We start from the raw sequence: 27,293 nt of genomic DNA on the forward strand, positions 1-27,293 counted from the left end.
GAAACAGAAGAAGAATGGCCTATCCACGCATATGCACTTATATACATATAAACACCCATACACATGCATGTACATACATATCCATATCAGCATATACAAACATATATGCACTTGTACATATTCATACTTGCTTCCGAAATGGTGCCACCCCACCCCACAGGAAACAGCATATTATTATTATTATTATTATTATTATTATTATTATTATTATTATAATTTCAGTGTTGAGTAAAATCTCATTGATCATCTGTATATATGTCAAAATATTTTTTTTTTTCATACTATTCGCCATCTCCCGCATTAGCGAGGTTGTGTTAAGAACAGAGGACAGAGGGTGTTTTGAAATGGTTTGGTCACATGGAGAGAATGAGTAAGGAAAGATTGACCAAGAGGATATATGTGTCAGAGGTGGAGGGAACGAGGAGAAATGGGAGACCAAATTGGAGGTGGACACTTGGTTCCACTTCACTCTATTTCATACTTGCCTTTCACCCTCTTGCATGTTCAGGCCCCAGTTGCTCAAAATCTCTTTCACTCCATCCATGCACCTCTAGTTTGGTCTCCCATTCTCCTTGTTCCATCCACTTTTGACACAATAATCCTCTTTGTTAACCTTTCCTCAATCATTTTCTCCATTTGTCCAAAGCATTTCAACACACTCTCTTCTGCTTTCTCAGCTGCACTCTTTTTATTACCACACATCACTCTTGCTCTTTCTTTACTTGCTTGATCAAACCACCTCACACTACATATTGTTCTCAAGTATTTCATTTCCATCACATCCACCCTCCTCTGTGCAACCCTATCTATAGCCCATGCCTCACAACCATAAAATATTGTTGGAACTATTATTCCTTCGAACATAACCATTTTTGCTTTCCAAGATATTATTCCCTCTTTCCATGTTCTTCATTGCTTCCAGAGCCTTCACCACCTCCTGCACCCTGTAACTCACTTCCGCTTCCATGGTTCCATTCGCTGCCAAGTCCAATCCCAGATATTTAAGACACTTCACTTTCTGCAGTTTTTCTCCTTTCAGACATTGCCCCCTAACATGTCCCTTAAGCCTGCTGAACCAAATAAACTTGCTTATATTCACATGTACTCACAGCTTTCTCCTTTCATTCACTCTTCCAAATTCAGTCACCAACTTCTGCAGTTTCGCACTTGAATTAGCCACCAGTGTTATATCATTGGTAAACAACATCTGACTTACTTCCCAGGCCCTTTCATCCCCAACCGACTGCATACTTGCCCCTCTCTCCATGAATCTTGCATTCACCTCCCTCACCACCCCATCTATAAGCAAATTCAACAACCATTGTAACATTGCACACCCCTGCTGCAGACCAACCTTCACTGGGAACCATTCATTCTCCTCTCTTCTACTTATACGCTTGCCTTGCACCGTTGATAAAAATTTTTCACCTTAATAAAAACTTTTCACTGCTAACAGATTGCCTCTCACATCACATATTTTTAGGACCTTCCAAAAAGCATCTCAGTGAACCCTGTCATATGCCTTCTCCAGGCAAACACCTGATCTGCACTACCTCTTCCACTTGTGAAACCACACTGCACCTTCCCAATCTGATGCTCTTTACATGCCTCTAACCCCCCCCCCCCCCCCCCCCCCTCAATCAGTACCCTCCCATACAACTTACCAGGTATACTCAACAAACTTTTACCTCTGTAGTTTGAACACTCACCATTATCCCCGTTGCTTTTATACAGTGGCATTGTACATGCATCCTTCCAATCCTCAGGCATGTCACCATGATCCATACATACACTGAATGTCCTTACCAACCAGTCAACAACACATGTCACCATGATCCATACATACACTGCATGTCCTTACCAACCAGTCAGCAACACAGTCACCCCCTTTCTTAATAAATTCAGCTTTAATGTTATCCACTCCTGCCACTTGCCACAATTCATCTTCCACAATGCTTTCATCACCTCTTCTGTCTTCACCAAACCACCCTTCATGACTCTTTCACTTTACATACCAACCTGACCAAAATGCCCTACATCTGCCTCTCTGCCATCAAACATATTCAACATTCCTTCAAAATACTTCATCACTACCTATTATCACTACTCCCTTTTGTGCCCTTCACTGATGTTCCCATTTGTTCTATTGTCTTTTGCACATTGTTTACCTCCTTCCAAAATATCTTTTTATTCTCCCTAAAGTTTAATGATACACCCTACCCAGCTCCCATTTGCCCTCTTTTCAACCCCTACCCCTTCAGCATGACCCCCTGCTGCTTTCTCTTATATATCTCCCAATTATTTGCTCTCCTTCCCTGTAAGTATGGCCCAAACACCTCTCATTTATCTTTCACTTTTCTTCATCCCACCACTTATTACACTTTCTAATCTGCTTACCTCCCACCTTTCACTTGCCACATGCAACTCTTGCACATGCCATCACTTCTTCCCTAAATACCTCCTGTTCCTCATCCACTATCCTCACTTCATTTGCTCTCACCTCTTGCCTTTCTACACTCAGTCTCTCCTGGTATTTCTTCACATAAGTCTCCTTTTGTTGCTCACTTGCTCTCACCACTCTCTTCACCCCAGCATTTTCCAAAAACCTCTGCAAATCTTCACCCTTGTCTCCACAAGTTAGTGATCAGACTTGCCACTAGTTCCCCTCTCAGCACATTTACATGCAAAAGTCTCGCTTTTACATGCCCATCAATTGATATGTAATAATGTTCGTTATCTATTGCTCCTACTCACACACGTATTCTTACGTATCTCTCTCTTTAAACCAGATATTCCCAATCACCAGTCTTTTTCAGCACACAACTCCACAAGCTTTTCACCATTTCCATTCATAATACTGAAAACCCACACCCACCTATAAAACCCTAAACTACCACAGTACTTACCTTCACATTTAGATTACCCATTTCTAATACCTGGTCTTGTGCACCAAAACTGCTCACACAATCACTCATCTCGTTTTTTTTGTGCACCAGAACTGCTCACACAATCACTCATCTGCTCCTGAAACACTTGCCTCTCGTGATCTTTCTTCTCATGGCCAGGTACATAAGCACCAGTAATCACCCATCTCTTGCCATCCACTTTCAGTTTAACCTTTATCAACCTAGAGTTTGTCACCTCACACTCTTATCACACACTCCCACAACTCCTGCTTCTGGAATAGTGTTTCTCCCTCCTAAGCTCTTGCCCTGTCACTAAACGCTGACTTTACTCATAAGGCATACCCAAACCGTTCTTCTGCTTTACCCTTGAGCTTCGGTTTGCTCAGAGCTAGGACATCCACATTTCTTTCTGTAAACATACTGCCTACTTCTCCTCCCTTCTCACCTTGATTACATTCAGACATCCCAATCTGAGCCTTCTAGGTGGATGAGCATTCTCTGCCTGGCTCCTTTTTCTGAAGGGGACTTTATGTTTGTCATTTTTTTTCTTTTCCCTCCTGTATTTGTGCAAATTCCTATGGGGTGGGGAGGCACTGAGAATGGATGAAGGCAAGAAAGTATGAATGTGTACATCTGTATATTTGTGTATGTATATGTATCTATTGGGGAGAAAGAATACTACCCACATATTCCCTGGGTGTCACAGATGGCAGCTAAAAGGAGAGGGTGCAGTGGCTGGAGATTCTCCCCTCCTGTTTTTAATTTTCCAAAAGAAGGAACAGAGAAGGAGGCCAAGTGAGGATATTCACTCAAAGACAGTCCTCTGTTCTTAACAATACCTCACTAATGTGGGAAATGGTGAATAGTATGAAATATATATATATATTTTTCATACTATTCGCCATATCCCGCATTAGCGAGGTAGCGTTAAGAACAGAGGACTGAGCCTTTGAGGGAAATCCTCACTTGGCCCCCTTCTCTGTTCCTTCTTTTGGAAAATTAAAAATGAGAGGGGAGGATTTCCAGCCCCCGCTTCCTTCCCTTTTAGTCACCTTCTACGACACGCAGGGAATATGTGGGAAGTATTCTTTCTCCCCTGTTCCCAGGGATATACATATACATACACAGGCATAATCATATTACAGAAAAAAGGTGAAAAATTTTGGGAGTAATCATATGTGATAACATTAGCTTGAACCTTCACAACAAATGAACTACCGCATTTCATAATATGGTAGGATGGATTTGTGATGCTTCATGACAGGAGAGGAGAAACTGATGATGAAACAGACTGAAATACTGATGTGTGCAGAGATCCCCCAAAGTTTCTAACTGCGTGAACTACACTTCTCCAAGTATTAGCAATATGTATATTTTTATTATTATTATTTTGCTTTGTTGCTGTCTCCCGCGTTTGCGAGGTAGCGCAAGGAAACAGACGAAAGAAATGGCCCAACCCACCCACATACACATGTATATACATACACATCCTCACACGCAAGTATACATACCTATACATCTCAATGTACACATATATATTCACACACAGACATATACATATATACACATGTACATAATTCATACTGTCTGCCTTTATTTATTCCCATCGCCACCTCGCCACACATGGAATAACATCCCCCTCCCCCCTCATGTGTGCGAGGTAGCGCTAGGAAAAGACAACAAAGGCCCCATTCGTTCACACTCAGTCTCTAGCTGTCATGTAATAATGCCCGAAACCACAGCTCCCTTTCCACATCCAGGCCCCACAGAACTTTCTATGGTTTACCCCAGAGGCTTCACATATCCTGATTCAATCCATTGACAGCACGTCGACCCCGGTATACCACATCGATCCAATTCACTCTATTCCTTGCCTGCCTTTCACCCTCCTGCATGTTCAGGACCCGATCACTCAAAATCTTTTTCACTCCATCTTTCCACCTCCAATTTGATCTCCCACTTCTCCTCGTTCCCTCCACCTCCGACACATATATCCTCTTGGTCAATCTTTCCTCACTCATTCTCTCCATGTGCCCAAACTATTTCAAAACACCCTCTTCTGCTCTCTCAACCATGCTCCTTTTATTTCCACACATCTCTCTTACCCTCACATTACTTACTCGATCAAACCACCTCACACCACATATTGTCCTCAGACATCTCATTTACAGCACATCCACCCTCCTGCGCACAACTCTATCCATATCCATTCAACTCTATCCTTATATATATATATATATATATATATATATATATATATATATATATATATATATATTTTTAACTTTCTAAAATGGGAAACAGAAGAAGGAGTCGTGCGGGGAGTGCTCATCCTCCTCAAAGGCTCAGACTGGGGTGTCTAAATGTGTGTGGATGTAACCAAGATGTGAAAAAAGGAGAGATAGGTAGTATGTTTGAGGAAAGGAACCTGGATGTTTTGGCTCTGAGTGAAACGAAGCTCTAGGGTAAAGGGGAAGAGTGGTTTGGGAATGTCTTGGGAGTAAAGTCAGGGGTTAGTGAGAGGACAAGAGCAAGGGAAGGAGTAGCAGTACTCCTGAAACAGGAGTTGTGGGAGTATGTGATAGAATGTAAGAAAGTAAATTCTCGATTAATATGGGTAAAACTGAAAGTTGATGGAGAGAGATGGGTGATTATTGGTGCATATGCACCTGGGCATGAGAAGAAAGATCATGAGAGGCAAGTGTTTTGGGAGCAGCTGAATGAGTGTGTTAGTGGTTTTGATGCACGAGACCGGGTTATAGTGATGGGTGATTTGAATGCAAAGGTGAGTAATGTGGCAGTTGAGGGAATAATTGGTATACATGGGGTGTTCAGTGTTGTAAATGGAAATGGTGAAGAGCTTGTAGATTTATGTGCTGAAAAAGGACTGGTGATTGGGAATACCTGGTTTAAAAAGCAAGATATACATAAGTATACGTATGTAAGTAGGAGAGATGGCCAGAGAGCGTTATTGGATTACATGTTAATTGACAGGCGTGCGAAAGAGAGACTTTTGGATGTTAATGTGCTGAGAGGTGCAACTGGAGGGATGTCTGATCATTATCTTGTGGAGACTAAGGTGAAGATTTGTATGGGTTTTCAGAAAAGAAGAGTGAATGTTGGGGTGAAGAGGGTGGTGAGAGTAAGTGAGCTTGGGAAGGAGACTTGTGTGAGGAAGTACCAGGAGAGACTGAGTACAGAATGGAAAAAGGTGAGAACAATGGAAGTTAGGGGAGTGGGGGAGGAATGGGATGTATTTAGGGAATCAGTGATGGATTGCGCAAAAGATGCTTGTGGCATGAGAAGAGTGGGAGGTGGGTTGATTAGAAAGGGTAGTGAGTGGTGGGATGAAGAAGTAAGATTATTAGTGAAAGAGAAGAGAGAGGCATTTGGACGATTTTTGCAGGGAAAAAATGCAATTGAGTGGGAAATGTATGAAAGAAAGAGACAGGAGGTCAAGAGAAAGGTGCAAGAGGTGAAAAAGAGGGCAAATGAGAGTTGGGGTGAGAGAGTATCATTAAATTTTAGGGAGAATAAAAAGCTGTTCTGGAAGGAGGTAAATAAAGTGCGTAAGACAAGGGAGCAAATGGGAACTTCAGTGAAGGGCGCAAATGGGGAGGTGATAACAAGTAGTGGTGATGTGAGAAGGAGATGGAGTGAGTATTTTGAAGGTTTGTTGAATGTGTCTGATGATAGAGTGGCAGATATAGGGTGTTTTGGTCGAGGTGGTGTGCAAAGTGAGAGGGTTAGGGAAAATGATTTGGTAAACAGAGAGAGGTAGTAAAAGCTTTGCGGAAGATGAAAGCCGGCAAGGCAGCAGGTTTGGATGGTATTGCAATGGAATTTATTAAAAAAGGGGGTGACTGTATTATTGACTGGTTGGTAAGGTTATTTAATGTATGTATGACTCATGGTGAGGTGTCTGAGGATTGGCGGAATGCGTGCATAGTGCCATTGTACAAAGGCAAAAGGGATATGAGTGAGTGCTCAAATTACTGAGGTATAAGTTTGTTTGGATCTGGAGAAGGCATATGATAGAGTTGATAGAGATGCTCTGTGGAAGGTATTAAGAATATATGGTGTGGGAGGCAAGTTGTTAGAAGCAGTGAAAAGTTTTTATCGAGGATGTAAGGCATGTGTACGTGTAGGAAGAGAGGAAAGTGATTGGTTCTCAGTGAATGTAGGCTTGCGGTAGGGGTGTGTGATGTCTCCATGGTTGTTTAATTTGTTTATGGATGGGGTTGTTAGGGAGGTGAATGCAAGAGTTTTGGAAAGAGGGGCAAGTATGAAGTCTGTTGTGTATGAGAGAGCTTGGGAAGTGAGTCAGTTGTTGTTCGCTGATGATACAGCGCTGGTGGCTGATTCATGTGAGAAACTGCAGAAGCTGGTGACTGAGTTTGGTAAAGTGTGTGGAAGAAGAAAGTTAAGAGTAAATGTGAATAAGAGCAAGGTTATTAGGTACAGTAGGGTTGAGGGTCAATTCAATTGGGAGGTGAGTTTGAATGGAGAAAAACTGGAGGAAGTGAAGTGTTTTAGATATCTGGGAGTGGATCTGGCAGCGGATGGAACCATGGAAGCGGAAGTGAATCATAGGGTGGGGGAGGGGGCGAAAATTCTGTGAACCTTGAAGAATGTGTGGAAGTCGAGAACATTATCTCGGAAAGCAAAAATGGGTATGTTTGAAGGAATAGTGGTTCCAACAATGTTGTATGGTTGCGAGGCGTGGGCTATGGATAGAGTTGTGCGCAGGAGGATGGATGTGCTGGAAATGAGATGTTTGAGGACAATGTGTGGTGTGAGGTGGTTTGATCGAGTAAGTAACGTAAGGGTAAGAGAGATGTGTGGAAATAAAAAGAGCGTGGTTGAGAGAGCAGAAGAGGGTGTTTTGAAATGGTTTGGGCACATGGAGAGAATGAGTGAGGAAAGATTAACCAAGAGGATATATGTGTCGGAGGTGGAGGGAACGAGGAGAAAAGGGAGACCAAATTGGAGGTGGAAAGATGGAGTGAAGAAGATTTTGTGTGATCGGGGCCTGAACATGCAGGAGGGTGAAAGGAGGGCAAGGAATAGAGTGAATTGGAGCAATGTGGTATACCGGGGTTGACGTGCTGTCAGTGGATTGAATCAAGGCATGTGAAGCGTCTGGGGTAAACCATGGAAAGCTGTGTAGGTATGTATATTTGCGTGTGTGGACGTATGTATATACATGTGTATGGGGGGGGTTGGGCCATTTCTTTCGTCTGTTTCCTTGCGCTACCTTGCAAACGCGGGAGACAGCGACAAAGTATAAAAAAAAAAAAAAAATATATATATATATATATATATATATATATATATATATATATATATATATATATATATATATATATATATATATATATTTCTTTCAAACTATTCGCCATTTCCCGCATTAGCGAGGTAGCGTTAAGAACAGAGGACTGGGCCTTTGAGGGAATACCCTCACCTGGCCCAATTCTCTTTTCCTTCTTTTGGAAAATTGACATAGACAGGTAGATAGGTATGTATGTATGTATGTGTGTGTGTGTGTGTGTGTGTTTATGAGAGGATGAGCCATTTTTTGTCTGTTTCCTGCTGCTTCCTTGCTGATGTGGGAAACAGCAGTAAGTATAATGATAATGATAGTATAAAAATCCCTGGGGATAGGGGAGAAAAAATACTTCCCAGGTATCCCCTGCGTGTTGTAGAAGGCAAATGAAAGGGGGAGGGAGCGGGGGGGCTGGAAATCCTCCCCTCTCATTTTTAATTTTCCCAAAGAAGGAACAGAGAAGGGGGCCAAGTGAGGATATTCCTGCAAAGGCTCAGTCCTCTGTTCTTAACGCTACCTCGCTAACGTGGGAATTGGCAAATAGTATGAGGAAAAAAAGAGGAATGAAAATAATTTATAAAATGAAGACAGATTTTAATGTACAGTAGTTGTAGAATCTTATCTAGTGCCTTTGTCCTATAAACAAAATACTTAATTGATGACAAATATGTCTCAGTATGTTCGGGCATTCATATATCATCTGGTATTTATATTTCTCGCAGACATCATATAGCCGAAGCTGAATGGGCAGAGTCATACAGTATGGTAAAGTGTTCCTGTATATCTGTAAAAATGTGGAACAACATGTATGTTTGTACATTTCCAAGGCAATTATATTCCTTTCAGTTTTGAAATTATGATAAAGTCTAAACCAAGCAGAAGAGTTATTTCATGTTGATGGAGTGTGACAACAGAATTGATAAAAAAAAATTTCGTGATATTTTAGCTAGTTGCTGCAATGATGCTTTCAGCATTCTTGCACAATATATATTACAATCTCTCTCTCTCTCTCTCTCTCTCTCTCTCTCTCTCTCTCTCTCTCTCTCTCTCTCTCTCTCTATCTCTCTCTATCTCTCTCTCTCTCTCTCTCTCTCTTCTTTTTTAGCATGTTTACAGTTCTGCTTCTGCCTTATATCCAGGTACAAATTTTTTCTGATACCTATGCACCATTCTAGGCATTGGGGATAGGATGGATTAACCAAGAGATGGGACACTGAAGTTGTTTAAAATTCTTAAGATTATATAGATTTTGACCCGTTTGATTTTTTCATTTGATCATAGTTTGAATAATACCTTAGAATTACTGCCATGTCATATTTTACTTACAAGTCGTATTTTCATTGGAACTTATCCTAAGAACAGCCAAGTCAAGTACATGACAGTATAGTATATTTCTCAGTTGTCTTTTTACCCAGAATGTGCTAATTTCTGAATCCTGTGTCAATGGTCTCACAGTTGTATAAAATCAACAGATTATCACTTGTACTTTTCCAACCAAGAAAACTCTCCAAGTATTTTAAAGGGAGGGTGATTATACATAATGTACAGCTACAGCCTGAAGCTGTTTTATTCAAGTGTACTTGTCCTCAAGGTCTGCAACTGCTGTACTTACTGTTAGTCTTATGGAATTGTTTGTCTCGTAAGAAATTATCCCTTGTAAACTTCTCTCTGGTGATTATGGTTGAATTTTTAATTGGTAAACAGTGCTGATGTGAATTGTTTTTGGTAATGATATATATTTTCTCATTCCCATGAAGTCTGATATGCCCACAATATTCTGGTTTGTAGCTGTTCCTCATAACTTACAGTACAAGTAGAATGCTGCAATTTCACTTAAGTTATGGTTGAAACCAGCATGTTTTAGAAATTGAAAAAGGATTGCATGCTGATTTTGGTTGCTACATAACAGCTGACACATAAAAAGTCTATTAAAGTGTTTAACAAAAAATTTTTAGCTAACGTAAAATTTGGTGTGAAGAATACCTTGATTAGGTGGACATAAACGATGATTTCCATATTATGTGATTACTGGAGTAGTTTGAAGTGTTAAAGTTTGCATGATTTTTGTAGATTGTAAAGCTCTTGTACCTTTAGTCTTTAAAGGTAATCCCATTCTAAGAATACATTTGGGATGTACACATTTGAGCTTCAGACAGTATTCATGACCTTAGTCAAAGATATAGCAGTTAAATGCATGTGACAGACTTTATATTCACACACACACACACACACACACACACACACACACACACACACACACACACACACAGATCCATAGGTGTTACTGAACTCTGCCTGCTCAGGGTTACACCATAGGTGAAATGTCACCTTTGGTGAACCTATATCATGGGAAGTATAGTCTCGTCAAAGAACTTCTCAAATTCAAACGAGTCTACATTTCCCTGTTACTGGAAGTAGCACAGCCTTTGACTTCAGGAGCCTACAGGAAGGTCCTCATTAACACCAGAACTACGTTTGAGAAATTAGTCCTGAGGTAATTATAAATAAGATAAAATGAAATCAAATATATTTTTTTATATTCATTTATTTTCTATTATACTTAATTGCTGTTTCCCACATCAGTGAGGTAGTGCAAGGAAACAGACAAAGAATGGCCCAACCACTCACATACACATATGTATATATATATATATATATATATATATATATATATATATATATATATATATAAATATATATATATTTTTTTTTTTTTTTTTTTTTTGCTGTCTCCCGCATTTGCGAGGTAGCGCAAGGAAACAGACGAAAGAAATGGCCCAACCCACCCCCATACACATGTATATACATACACATCCACACACGCAAATATACATACCTATACATCTCAATGTACGCATATATATACACACACAGACACATACATATATACCCATGCACACAATTCACACTGTCTACCTTTATTCATTCCCATCGCCACCTCTCCACACATAGAATACCATCCCCTCCCCCCTCATGTGTGCGAGGTAGCGCTAGGAAAAGACAACAAAGGCCCCATTCGTTCACACTCAGTCTCTAACTGTCATGCAATAATGCCCAAAACCACAGCTCCCTTTCCACATCCAGGCCCCACAGAACTTTCCATGGTTTACCCCAGATGCTTCACATGCCCTGATTCAATCCACTGACAGCACATCAACCCCGGTATACCACATCGATCCAATTCACTCTATTCCTTGCCCGCCTTTCACCCTCCTGCATGTTCAGGCCCTGATCACTCAAACTCTTTTTCGCTCCATCTTTCCACCTCCAATTTGGTCTCCCACTTCTCGTTCCCTCCACCTCCGACACATATATCCTCTTGGTCAATCTTTCCTCACTCATTCTCTCCATGTGCCCAAACCATTTCAAAACACCCTCTTCTGCTCTCTCAACCACGCTCTTTTTTTTCCACACATCTCTCTTACCCTTACATTACTTACTCGATCAAACCACCTCACACCACCCATTGTCCTCAAACATCTCATTTCCAGCACATCCACCCTCCTGCGCACAACTCTATCCATAGCCCACGCCTCGCAACCATACAACATTGTTGGAACCACTATTCCTTCAAACATACCCATTTTTGCTTTCCGAGATAATGTTCTCGACTTCCACACATTTTTCAAGGCTCCCAGGATTTTCGCCCCCTCCCCCACCCTATGATTCGCTTCCGCTTTCTTGGTTCCATCCGCTGCCAGATCCACTCCCAGATATCTAAAACACTTTACTTCCTCCAGTTTTTCTCCATTCAAACTTACCTCCCAGTTGACTTGACCCTCAACCCTACTGTACCTAATAACCTTGCTCTTATTCACATTTACTCTTAACTTTTTTTTTTCACACACTTTACCAAACTCAGTTACCAGCTTCTGCAGTTTCTCACATGAATCAGCCACCAGCGCTGTATCATCAGCGAACAACAACTCACTCACTTCCCAAGCTCTCTCATCCACAACAGACTTCATACTTGCCCCTCTTTCCAAAACTCTTGCATTCACCTCCCTAACAACCCCATCCATAAACAAATTAAACAACCATGGAGACATCACACACCCTTGCCGCAAACCTACATTCACTGAGAACCAATCACTTTCCTCTCTTCCTACACGTACACATGCCTTACATCCTCGATAAAAACTTTTCACTGCTTCTAACAACTTGCCTCCCACACCATATATTCTTAATACCTTCCACAGAGCATCTCTATCAACTCTATCATATGCCTTCTCCAGATCCATAAATGCTACATACAAATCCATTTGCCCATACACGCACATAAACATACATTTCAACATATATATACATATACATGCACACACATATACATATATACACATGTACATATTTGAACTTGCTGCCTTCATCCATTCATGTCGCCCTCCTGCCATGCATGAAATAGCACATATACATACATACTCATTTCAACATATACATACGCAGACATATACATTTATACACATGTACATATTCGTACTTGCTTCCTTCATCCATCCCACCACATGAAATAGCCCCCCCCCCCTCTCTCTCTCCTTCTCTCTCTCTCTCTCTCTCTCTCTCTCTCTCTCTCTCTCTCTCTCTCTCTCTCTCTCTCTCTCTCCAGTGAGGTAGTTCCAGGAAAAGACAAAAAAGACCACATTCGTTCACACTCAGTCTCTAGTTGTCATGTTTAATGCATCGAAATCACAGCTCCCTTTCAAATTGACCCTGGTATACCATGTCATTCCAATTCACTCTATTCCTTGCACACCTTTCACCCTCCTGAATGATCAGGCCCCAATTGCTGAAAATCATTTTACTCCATCCTTCTCCCACATCTTGTTCCCTCCACCTCTGACAATATATTATCTTTTTTAATCTTTCCTCACTCATTCTCTCCATGTGTCCAAACAATTTCAACACACCCTCTTCTGCTCTCTCAACCACATTTTTGTATTACCGCACATTCCTCGTACCCTTTCATTACTTACTAGACCAAACCACCTCTCACCTCATATTGTCCCCAAACATTTGATTTCCAACACATCCATCCTCCTCCATATAACCCTATCTATAGCCCATGTCTCGCTACCATATAACATTGTTGGTACCACTATTCCTTTAAACATCCCATTTTTGCTCTCAGAGATAACATTCTCTCCTCCCACACGTTCTTCATCACTCCCAGAAGCTTCGCCTCCTCCCTCACCCTGTGACTCTGTTCCGCTTCCATGGTTTCATCCACTGCTAAATCCACCTCCAGATATCTTAGATACTTCACTTCCTCCAATTTTTCTCCATTCAAATTCACATCCCAACTAACTTGTCCTTCATCCCAGCTAAACGAAAATAACCTTGCTCTTATTCATATTTACTCTCATCTTCCTCCTTTCACACACTTTTCCAAACTCAATCACCAACTTTGCAATTTCTCACTCGAATCAGCCACCAGTGCTGTATCATCGGCAAACAACGACTGACTCACTTCCCAGGTCCCCTCATCCCTAACATTCTGCATACTCCCCGCTCTCTCTAAAACTCTTGCATTCACCTCCCTAACCACCCCATCCATAAACAAATTAAACAACAATGGGAACATTACTTACCCGTGCCACAGACTGACCTCTAGTGGGAACCAGTCACTCTCCTCCTACTCATACACTTGCCATACACCCTTGATAAAAACTTCTCTGCTTCCAGCATCTCACCTCCCACACCACATACTCTTAAGACCTTCTCCAAAGCATCTCCGTCAACCCTATCATATGCCTTCTCCAGATCCATAAGTACTATATACAAATCCATCAAGTATTTCTCACACATTGTTCATAGCAAACACCTAATCCATGCATCATTTACCACTACTGAAACCATACTGCTCCTCCTCAGTCTGATGCTCTGTACATGCCTTCACCCTGTCAGTCAATCCCCTCCCATACACTTTTCCAGGAATTCTCAACAAACTTATGCCTCTGTAATTTGAACACTCACTTTTATCCCCATTGCCTTTGTATAATGGCACTATAAATGCATTCTACCAATCCTCAGACACTTCACCATAATCCGTACATACATCGAATATCCTTGCCAGCCAATCAACAACCAGTCACCCCCTTTCTCAATAGATTCCACTGAAATATCATCCTAACCCATTGCCTTGCTGGATTTCATCTGCAAGGCTTTCACCACCTCTTCTCTCTTGAACCTCTGGTTTCCATTTTAGCAAGGTAGCGCCAGGAACAGACAAAGAATTGCCACATCCCCTCATATCTATTCTCTAGCTGTCATTTGTAATGCTCCAAAACCACATATTTTTGAATTTTTTTTTATTATACTTTGTCGCTGTCTCCCGCATTAGTGAGGTAGCGCAAGGAAACAGATGCAAGAATGGCCCAACCCACCCACATACACATGTATATACATACACGTCCACACACGCACATATACATACCTATACATTCAGCATATACATATATATATACATACACAGACATATACATATATACACATGTACACAATTCATACTTGCTGTCTTTATTTATTCCCGTCACCACCCCACCACACATGAAATGACAAGCCCCTCCCCCTGCACGCACACGAGGTAGCGCTAGAAAAAGACAACAAAGGCCACATTCGTTTACACTAAGTCTCTAGCTGTCATGTATAATGCATCGAAACAATAGCTCCCTATCCACATCCAGATCCCTCAAAACTTTCCATGGTTTACCCCAGATGCTTCACATGCCCTGGTTCAATCCATTGACAGCACATCAACCCCGGTATACCACATCGTTCCAATTCACTGTATTCCTTGCACGCCTTTCACCCTCCTGCATGTTCAGGCCCCGGTCTCTCATAATCTTTTTCCTTCAATCCTTGCACTTCCAATTTGGACTCCCACTTCTCCTTGTTCCCTCCACCTCTAACACATATATCCTCTTTGTCAATCTTTCCTCACTCATTCTCTCCATGTGACCAAACTATTTCAAAACACCCTCTTCTGCTCTCTCAACCACACTCTTATTATTACTACACATCTCTCTCTTACCCTTTCGTTACTTACTCGATCAAACCACCTCACACCACATATTGTCCTTAAACATCTCATTTCCAACACATCCACCCTCCTCTACACAATCCTATCTATAGCCCATGCCTCGCAACCATATGACATTGTTGGAACCTCTATTCCTTCAAACGTACCCATTTTTTGTTTTCCAAGATAATGTTCTCGCCTTCCAAACATTCTTCAATGCTCCCAGAACCTTCGCCCCCTCCCTCACCCTGTGACTCACTTCTGCTTCCATGGTTCCATCCACTGCCAAATCCACTCCCAGGTATCTAAAACACTTCACTTCCTCCAGTTGTTCTCCATTCAAACTTACCTCCCAGTTGACTTGTCCCTCAACCCTACTGTACCTAATAACCTTGCTCTCATTCACACTTACTCTCTGCTTTCTTCTTTCACACACTTTACCAAACTCAGTCACCAGCTTCTGCAGTTTCTCACCTGAATCAACCACCAGTGCTGTATCATCAGCAAACAACAACCCCATCCATAAACAAATTTAACAACCATGGAGACATCACGCACCCCTGCCGCAAACTGACATTCACTGGGAACCAATCACTTTCCTCTCTTCCTACTCATACACATGCCTTACATCCTCAATAAAAACTTTTCACTGCTTCTAGCAACTTGCCTCCCAACACCATATACTCTTAATACCTTCCACAGAGCATATCTATCAACTCTTATCATATGCCTTCTCCAGATCCATAAATGCTACATACAAATCCATTTGTTTTCTAAGTATTTCTCACATACATTCTTCAAAGCAAACACCTGATCCACACATCCTCTACCACTTCTGAAACCACACTGCTCTTCCCCAATCTGATGCTCTGTACATGCCTTCACCCTCTCAATCAACACCCTCCCATACAATTTCCCAGGAATACTCAATAAACTTATACCTCTGTAATTTGATCACTCACCTTTATCCCCTTTGCCTTTATACAGTGGCACTATGCATGTATTCTGCCAATCCTCAGGTACTTCACCATGAGCCATACATACATTGAATATCCTCACCAGCCAGTCAACAACACAGTCACTCCTTTTTTTTTAATAAATTCCACTGCAATACCATCCATCCATGCCGCCTTGCCGGCTTTCATCTTCTGCAAAGCTGTCACTACCTCTTTCTGTTTACCAAACCATTCTCCCTGACCCTCTCACTTTACATACCACCTCGACCAAAACACCCTATATCTGCCACTCTATCATCTAATAGATTCAACAAACCTTCAAAATACTCACTCCACCTCCTTCTCACATCACCACTACTTGTTATTACCTCCCCATTAGCCCCTTCAATGATGTTCCCATTTGTTCTCTTGTCTTATGCACTTTATTTACCTCCTTCCAAAACATCTTTTTATTCTCCCTAAAATTTAATGATTCTCTCATCCCAACTCTCATTTGCCCTCTTTTCCACCTCTTGCACCTTTCTCTTGACCTCTTGCCTCTTTCTTTTATACATCTCCCAGTCATTTGCACTATTTCCCTGCAAAAATCGTCCAAATGCCTCTCTCTTCTCTTTCACTAATAATCTTACTTCTTCATCCCACCACTCACTACCCTTTCTAATCAACCCACCTCCCACGCTTCTCATGCCACAAGCATCTTTTGCGCAAGTCATCACTGCTTCCCTAAATACATCCCATTCCTCCCCCTCTCCCCTTATGTCCTTTGCTCTCACCTTTTTCCATTCTGCACTCAGTCTATCCTGGTACTTCCTCACATAAGTCTCCTTCCCAAGCTCACTTACTCTCACCACTCTCTTCACCCCAGCATTCTCTATTCTTTTCTGAAAACCTCTACAAATCTTCACCTTCGCCTCTACAAGATAATGATCAGACATCCCTCCAATTGCACCTCTCAGCGCATCAACAATCAGAAGGCTCTTTTACGCGCTTATCAATTAACATGTAATGCAGTAACGCTGTCTGGCCATCTCTCATACTTACGTATACTTATGTATATCTCTTTTTAAACTAGGTATTCCCATTTACCTCTCCTTTTTCAGCACACAAACCTACAAGCTCTTCATCATTTACAGCACTGAACACCCCATATACTCCACTTATTCCCTCAACTGCCACATTACTCACCTTTGCATTCAAATCACCCATCACTATAACCCAGTCTCGTGCATCAAAACTGCCAACACACTCAGCTGCTCCCAAAACACTTGCCTATCATGATCTTTCTTCTCATGACCAAGTGCATAGGTACCAATAATCACCCATCTCTCTCCATCCACTTTCAGTTTTACCCATATCAATCTAGAGTTTACTTTCTTACACTTTATCACATACTCCCACAACTCCTGTTTCAGTAGTAGTGCTACTCCTTCCTTTGCTCTTGTCCTCTCACCAACCCCTGACTTTACTCCCAAAACATTCTTGAACCACTCTTCCCCTTTACCCTTGAGCTTCGTTTCACTCAGAGCCAAAACATCCAGGTTCCTTTCCTGAAACATACTACCTATCTCTCCTTTTTTCTCATCTTGGTTACATCCACATACATTTAGACACCCCAATCTGAGCCTTCGAGGAGGATGAGCACTTCCCACGTGACTACTCCTGTTTCCCCTTTTAGAAAGTTGAAATACACGGAGGGAGGGTTTCTAGTCCCCCCGCTCCCGTCCCCTTTAGTCGCCTTCTACGACACGCGGGAAATGCGTGGGAAGTATTCTTTCTTCCCAATCGCCAAGGATAAAACCACATATATTGTTGTTAATATCTTTGATCTCTATACCATATTTTGTGATGCTGAAAACTTGTCTTTCTTTGATGATCACAGTCCACTGCCTCGTATATCGCATATTCAATTTCTGGTGAGCTAACTTTTCAAGGAAGGATGTTTTACTCAGTAGCTGTCAGTAGTCATTTATAAATTTGGTAGGATGATTGTGTGTGCAACAACTTGCTTTTGAAGTATGTTATGTTCCTGTTGATTTTAGACTAGCCATCACAGGTTAGAGCTAAAGAAAACTTGTTTATTTGCTCTTAGCAAAAATATACTTTTAGTTTTGTGTAGATTTTATGTGGATCTTCATGCATTTCTATAGTCACTCGCCTGCTTTGAAAAAAAATATGCAATGAGATTTTGGAGTGAAATGTCTCAATTTGAGACTTTCATATGACTTACAGTTAATGACTACTTTTTTTGTGTTGTTTCTTATGTAGTTCCCTGAATTATTTTGTAATCTTTATAACCTTGTCAGTAATATGTTTTTTCTAGAATTTCATTCTCTTTCATTTTACATACTTTTGTAGATAGTGTATAGTAAAACTGGACTGTTCTGTTGTATATGTAGGATATTGATGTAAATTAAAGTGCCTGTTTTACTTTTTTTTATTTTTCCTTATTTGTACCTTACTCGGCATGGTATGTTACAAAAAAAAAAAGGGTGGTTATAACTAAGCATTTGTAGCTTGAACAGATATTCTGAAGGTGTGATGACAGATTCCTAAAGTTGATTAAATACTGGACGATATGTAGTGCTGTAATTGGACTTTTAATCCTCTCATATTACCAAAGAATTAGTAGACATTTGCACATTTGCATTCTTTCATTGGCATGTATTTGTTGTTGTTTTTTTTGCTGTAACATATATAGATTACTGTTCTCGCATATAGTTGATAATGGAGATGCTGCTCACCAAAAGATGCAGTAGTTTTTTGAATTCTGACAAAGTTTTGTGTACTGTTCCTGTAGGAAGGGAAAAGTTGAAATGAAATGTGACACATTTTCCTCTGGTAAAATTACATTTTGGAAACTTGAATGTGACATATTTACCAGTGTGGTGATTGAAATCAGATTGGCCTTAAAGCAGTTGAGAGAATTCATTTCAAGATTTTTTGAAGTGTGACAAATTCTTTGAGCTATGAGCAAAATCTTTTTATTTTTAGTATTTTTTTTTTTATTATACTTAATCGCTGAAGGAATGGCCCAACCCACCCACATACACTTGTATATACATAAATGCCCACACACACCCCTCTACATACCTATACATTTCATTGTATACATACATATACATACACAGACATATACAAATATACACATGTACATATTCATACTTGCTGCCTTCATCCATTCCCGTCGCCACCCCGCCACCCCGCCACACCTGAAATTGCACCCCCCTACCCTTGCAAGCACGTGAGGTAGCGCTAGGAAAAGACAACAAACGCCACATTTGTTCACATTCAGTCTCTAGCTGTCATGTGTAATGCCTTACACAAAATCTTTTTGGGATTATTTAATCAGTGACCATTGTCTGGCCATAGAAAAAACAGAATTACAACTTTAAGGGATCTTTGTATGTGTGAAATAGTATGAGTAGAATAATTGAATTGGAAGATAACTATTTGAATTTGTAGATAGAAAGCTGACATCTGTGAACTTACTTCATGCTGATGAATGTAGCCTCATGGGCACAAGAGAGTATTTCTTGCCGTGGAACGAGCAGCTAAAGATCAACAGACTTGGGCTTACCTTAATTAGCAACATAATGTTAACCCTAGCCACCATTGAAATTGAATCTGGATCAGTAACATGGGAAGTGTGAACACTATCCTTGCATCATGATACTCCCAAAATCATAAAGTTCATGGATACATGTGAGTTTAGGGCTAATCATTTAAATGTAAGCTATTAATAGATAATACTGAAATTATCTGCTTATCAGGCAGAGGATAATATAGCAAGAATTAAGATCTTTCATTCATGTCAGAATGCATAGCTGCAGGCAATTAACTGAAATTGAAACTGTTGTGTACAGTAGTAGGAAATCACAATGTGAAACTATCGAAGTGTTTGCGCTAACATATGTATTGACACATGTGTGGATGGTGTAGCAGTTGAAATTCCTAAGAAAGGGGGTGACTGTATTGTTTGGTTAGTTAGGATTTTCAGTGTATGTATGGATCATATAAGGCCTCTACATAAAGGTAAGGGGAACAAAGGTGAGTGTTTGAATGAAATAGGGATATGTTTGCTGAATGTATCTGTTAAGTTATATGGGGGAGTGGTGATTGAGACAGTGAAGGCATGTGCCTTGCATTAGATTAGGGAGGAACAATGTGCTTTCAAGAGTGGTACAGATTTGTAGAATAGGTTTTTGCTGTAAAGAATGTGTGAAAATATTTAGAGTAACAGAAGGATTTGCATATGGTATTTATGGATCTGGATAAAGCATTTGTTAGAGTTGGTAGAGATACCTTGTGCAAGATCTTACAAATATATGGAGTAGGAAGAAAGTTACTAGAAGCAGAGAAGTTTTTACGAAGAGTGTAAGGTGTGTGTGTGCGAATAGGTAGAGAGGAGAGTGAGTGTTTCTGGGGGAAGGTTTGTCTGCAGCAAGGATATGTGATGTCGCCATGGCTGTTTAACTTGTGTATGAATAGGATGGTGAGGGAGGTACATGCAAGGGTTTTGAGAACTTGGGGTGGGTATGCATCTCTAGTGGTGATGGGGCCTGGAAAGTGAGTTATTTGCTTGCTGATTACACAGCACTGGTGGCAGATTCAAGTGAGAATTGCAGTAGTTGGTGTCTGAGTTTGGGAGAGTTTGAAATGAGGAATTGAGGAATTGAGAATAAATGTAAATGAAAGCAAGGTTATTAGGATTTGCAGGGCATGGGGACAAGATAGTCAGGGTATGTGGAAGTGAGTTATAGGGTGGGTGAAGGGTGAAGGTTTTGGGAGCATTGAGGAATGTATAGAAAGAGAGTTCATTTTCTGGGAATGCAGAAATGGGTATGTTTGAAGGTATATTAGTCCCAATTACATTATATGGATGCGAGGCATGGGCTACAGATAAGGATATGTGGAGGAAGATGTAGGTGTTAGAAGTTAAATGTTTGAGGACGATATGTGGTATGAGGTGATTTGACTGGGTATTAGAAGGGTAGGAGAGAGGCATGTTAATAAGAAGAGTGTGGTAGAGAGAGTTGAAGAGGATGTGTTGAAATGGTTTAGGCATAGGGAAAGAATAATTGAGGAGAGACTGACATAAAGGATATATATGTCAGAATTAGAAGGAACAGGGAGAAGGGGGAAACCAAATTGGATATAGAAGGATGGAGTGAAAATTATCTTAAACAGGAACAGAACATGCAGGAGGATGAAAAGTGGGCATGAGATTGTGTGAAATTGAGTGATATCATATACAAAGGCAGCATGCTGTCAGTAGACTGAACCAGGGCATATGAAGCAGCTGGGGGAAACCACAGAAAGGTCTTTGGAGCCTGGTTGTGGGTAGGGGAATATAGTTTTGGTGCATTTCATTACAGTTAGAGAATGGATGTGAGCAACTGAGGCCTTTCTTTGTCTGTTCCTATCACTTCCTCCCTAATGTGAGAAACTGAACCAGTATAAAAGAAAGGGAAGATTTGTATTTGTAAGTTTACTTCCTTTAACCCAGTTGAATCATCCAATTGAAAGTTGACTCATGCAGTGGAGTGGGCTATACATCAGAAGCTTCATATATCTGGTTAATTTTTTTTTATCATTAACAATTCAAGAGTGTCATTAGAAATTACCTGTATGTTGTTACATTGCAAATGAAAAGTTACCATCAGTGAGACTTTATTATCGTCAGTAAATGAAAAGGAGTACAGTTCTGTTGAGACACTTTTCCTTAGAAGTCCATTATTTTCCTGCACCTTAGTGAAGCAGAACCTTCAAGCTGCAGGAGCCCAGTAATTAGGGATTTGAGGATGTATGATTTATCAAGTGATTAATTGAAAATTCACTCGTATATACATATTTAAGGAAAAATTTGATCACCCATGCTCCTTTACCTGAAGTTTTTTATATTTGGAGATACCTTAAATGATGATAAGAAATAAACCATTGTTATGATATATTACCGTATTATTTCTTTTTGATATCAGACATTTTGGGATAATTTGATTATTCTTGAGTTGTGATAATTGTTGTGAAATGAATGAAGTCTACACATTTACTGCACTCGATAACTGTTCACTCTGCATAGATTTTTCATGCATTAGGTAGGACTCACAGCTTCATTTTTTATGCACGTGTTGTTGGTCTCTGTACAACAGATTCACCTCGTGTATTCTTAAATGGATTCAGTGATGAAATAGGCCTTATTTCCAGGGATTCTTATTTTCACAGTATTAGTGAGGTATTGTTAAGAATAGATGAAGAATGGTCATTTTTGTTCATATTCACTCTCTAGTTGATTTATATAATGCACCATACCTAGAGCCCTCATCTATAGCCAAGTTCCTTTGACCATTCTATGGTTTCCCTTGACTATTTCACTTGCCCTGGTTTAGCCCATTGACAATATCGTCCCCTGTACATCACATCACTCCAGATTGCTCTATCCTATGCACACCTCTAAGCCTCCTAAATGATATGGTCTTGACACCTCCAAGCGTCTTTCATTCCATCCTTCTCTTCTATCTCTTCTTTGGCCCAGAAAGTGGATGATAGATTGTCACTCACACATGTTTGGGAGTTTAGTTTTAGTTTTTGTTGTGTTTGCTGAAGGTTAGGTCTCTTGACATTATTTCTCTGAGGTCTTTCACATCGTTCATCTAGTTTATGATAACATCTGTGTCTGTCCAGTATTTTGTATTGTTTTTGATTTCTTCGTTTTCACGCTTGAAAAGCACATTGTTCTTGGTGGAACAGTTAAAAACTTTATTTATGTCTCAGTGTAGCCTTACAGTATTCTCCATCCTTTTGATTTTCATATGTATTCTTGTATCATCTGCATAGGATGATATGAAACTGTGGCTTGTGCTTGCAACAAAGTCAGATATAAGAATGAGTAACAGGAGGGGTGCTAGTACAGCTTTTTATTGTGGAGGCACTAGAAATGGCATAGTTTGCATATACATATTGTGATCTGTTGCCTAAAAAATTGTGTATCCATCTCTTTTTCTGGTTATTCCCATCTTTTGCATTGTATGTGTTATGACACCACTGTCACATTTATCAATGTTTTTACAAAATTTGTGTAAATCACTAATGAGACCTTATTTGCTTTTTAATGAATTCACCTTTCTGCTGATTTTGTACATCCAGATTACCCTCCTGAAAACTGAATTTTGTATACCCTTCAGTTATGTATTTCTCAGATTCTTATGTTCCTGGAGTTCATTATGCAGTTTCATTAATGTGTCCTCTAGTTGTATTGACTTCTTTTTAGCTTTTTTAACAATTTGTCATATTTTCCAACATTTGTTCTTTGTTCCTCTTTCATGTCTACCTCCTGTATCTTTCTTGTGGATCTTGTTATGACTGACTCATTTTTATGTATTTTTTATATATTTTTTATTATACTTAGTCACTGTCTCAAGCATTAGCAAGGTAGTGCAAGGAAACAGACGAAAGAAAGGCCCAACCCACCCACATACACGTGCAAATACATAAATGCCCACACAAGCACATATGCATACCTATACATTTCAACATATACATACACAGACATATACATATATACAGACGCATGTACATATTCATACTTGCTTCCTTCATCCATTCTCGTCGCCACCTTGCCACACATGAAACAGCCCCCCCCCCCACGCGCATGAGGTAGCGCTAGGAAAAGACAACTAAGGCCACATTCGCTTTTCACCCTCTGTATGTTCAGGCCCTGATCACTCAAAATCATTTTCATTCCATCTTTCCACCTCCAATTTGGTCTCCCACTTCTCCTCATTCCTTCCACCTCTGACACATATATCCTCTTTGTCAATCTTTCCTCACTCATTCTCTCCATGTTACCAAACCATTTCAACACACTCTCTTCTGCTGTCTCAACCACACTCTCTTTACTACCACACATCTGTCTTACCCTTTCATTACTTACTCGATCAAACCACCTCACACCACATATTGTCCTCAAACATTTCATTTCCAACACATCCACCCTCCTCCGCACAACCTTATCTATAGCCCATGCCTCGCAACCACATAACATTGTTGGAACCACTATTCCTTTAAACATACCCATTTTTACTCTCCAAGATAACGGTCTCGCCTTCCACACATTCTTCAACGCTCCCAAAACTTCACCCCCCCCTCCACCCCTCCCCACCCTGTGACTCACCTCCGCTTCCATGGTTCCATCCGTTGCTAAATCCACTCCCAGATATCTAAAACACTTCACTTCCTCCAGTTGTTCTCCATTCAAACTTACCTCCCAGTTGACTTGTCCCTCAACCCTACTGAACCTAATAACCTTGCTCTTATTAACATTTACTCGCAACTTTCTTCTTTCACATACTTTACCAAACTCAGTCACCAACTTCTGCAGTTTCTTACCCGAATCAGCCACCAGCACTGTATCATCAGCAAACAACAACTGACTCACTTCCCAAGCCCTCTCTTCCAGCACAGGCCTTCACCTCCCTAACAACCCCATCCATAAACAAATTTAACAACCATGGAGACATCACGCACCCCTGCTGCAAGCCAACATTCACTGGGAACCAGTCACTTTTCTCTCTTCCTACTCGTACACATGCCTTACATCCTCGATAAAAACTTTTCACTGCTTCAAGCAACTTACCTCCCACACCATATACTCTTAATACCTTCCACAAAGCATCTCTATCAACTCTATCATATACCTTCTCCAGATCCATAGATACCTAATTCTAGCCCATTTTGAAACAAAAACCTTATTACAATACTTGGCTGCTATAGTGTTTGTTGACAAGCTTGTCCTAGCTTCTCTATTTTTCTGCCTTTTCAAGGCCTCTATATTTATGTCTTGATTCTTATCACCATAAAGCATACATACATAGCTGTAGTCCTTAAAGGGTTTAATGCTACCAGACACACACTGAGGAGACAGGAACATAGGAATCTGAGAAATATATAGTCGTTGTGTATAAAAAAAAAATCCAGTTTTCAGAAGGGGATTCAGGAGGTACAAAATCAGAGGAAAGAAGTTGAATTTATTTATGAACAATTATGGTCTGATCCATGATTTACACAGACTTTGCTTCAACATTTGATAAATGTGACAGTGGTGTCATAGCACATAAAATGCAAAAGATGGGAATAATTGGAAAAATTGATGATTCATATACAACTTTTTATGTAACATCATGATATGTAGTTGTATACCATGCCATTTCCAGTGCCTCCACAATAAAAGCTGTACTAGCACCCCTTCTGTTTCTTATGCTTATAACTGTGATGCAAGCACAATCCACAGTTACATTTCATCCTTTGCAGATGAGAAAAGAATGTTCATGGAAATCAAAAGAATAAGGATACTTTAAGGCTGCAAAGAGACATATATGACATTTTTAACTGTTTCACTGAGAACAACTTGCTTTTCAATGATGAAAATTAAGAAATTAGAGACAATACAGAATACTAGACTGACATAGTTGAATAATTTGAAAGACCTCAGAGTAATAACATCTAATGGCCTGACCTGCAGCAAACACAAAAAAAAAACTGGTTACCTCCTCTTGAAGGCTGGGAGGTTGGATCCTGTGGACTTTCAAGACAAGAAAAGAAAACCATGTGTTAATTCTATCATGAATTGAATATTGTTGTGTTCTAACTTCACCCTACAAGGCAGGTAAAAATGTATCAAAAGGTGTTCAGATATTTTTCACAGCTCACATTAAAAATTTTTTTTTATTATTATACTTAATCGCTATATCTCACATCAGTGAGGTAGCGCCTGGAAACAGACAAAGAATGGCCTATCCACTCATCTACACATATATACGTACATAAGCACCCATACACGCACATATACATATATATACATATACACATCAACATATACATACATGTACACAGGCATATACATATGTACATACTCATGCTTGCCTTCATCCATTCCTGTCACTACCCCACCCCACAGGAAGCAGCATTGCTTCCCCCGGCTCCAGCAAGGTAGTGCCAGGAAAACACAAAAAGGCCACATTAGTTCACACTCAGTCTTTAGCTATCATGTGTAATGCACTGAAACCACAACTCCCTATCCACATCCAGGTCCCACAAACCTTTCCATGGTTTACCCTAGACTCTTCACATGTTCTGATTCTGCCCATTGATAGCAAGTTGACCCTGGTATACCTCTTGTTATAGGGATTAAATTGATAAGAATGCCTGAAATCTCAGAAGCTATTCTCCTGGGAGAAGTATATCATCATCTATACCTGAAAAATCCTAGAAGGCATGGTTCGCAGCTCACACTTGGAAATGACATCCCCCTGGCACAACAGGTATGGAAAATTTTGTTAAGTATTTCCTCTAAAATCCAAAGGTGGGTGCAGTATGCATAAAAAGAGAAAACCATAAACATCTGGGGCCATGTACTGTCAAACACTTAGCCTGCAATCAGTAGAAGCACCATGAGATGCACTGTATAGAAGTTTAAGAGTTCCTTGGACAAGTGTCTGCAAAGTGTACCAGACCAGCCAGAGTGAAGGGGCTTTTTGGGCTTGTGGTTTGCAACTTCCAACAGCTTGGTCAACCAACAACCTAACCAAACAACCTGAGCCCAGCTCATGTTGCGTGGGTAGAAGACCACTGAAGACTTTAACAGGTACTCGGATTCAGCAGGCTTGTCCAAGAGCCTGTCCAGTTAAAAATGGAAAAAAAGATAATGCTCCATGTCACAGACAAAAGTCAATGTCAAGGCTGGGCTTTAATAGAAATATAGAGAGGATTATGAAAAGGAAAAAGAAGAGACAAGGAAAAGTATTTACAAATTTTGTAAGAGCAAAAACCTGTCTTTTGAAATGTGCCAGGTTGTAGTTATTGGGGAATACATGTGAGGGTAGAGCATTCAAAGCTTCGGGGTATAGGGAAAGAAACAGCTATCAAAATGGCCCACCCTAGAGTTCCCAACAGCTACACAGTCGTCATATGATGTAGCAGGTTGTCGAATTTTGTGTGGTCTAGCTAGTGGTGGGTATAGGGGCACAAGCAGCCAGCTTTCCTGGTTAAAAACGCAAAGTAGTACCTATATAAGAGGGAAAGTGAACAACATCATG

Source organism: Panulirus ornatus, chromosome 17, assembly GCF_036320965.1.
Source record: "Panulirus ornatus isolate Po-2019 chromosome 17, ASM3632096v1, whole genome shotgun sequence".
Lineage (NCBI taxonomy): Eukaryota > Metazoa > Arthropoda > Malacostraca > Decapoda > Palinuridae > Panulirus > Panulirus ornatus.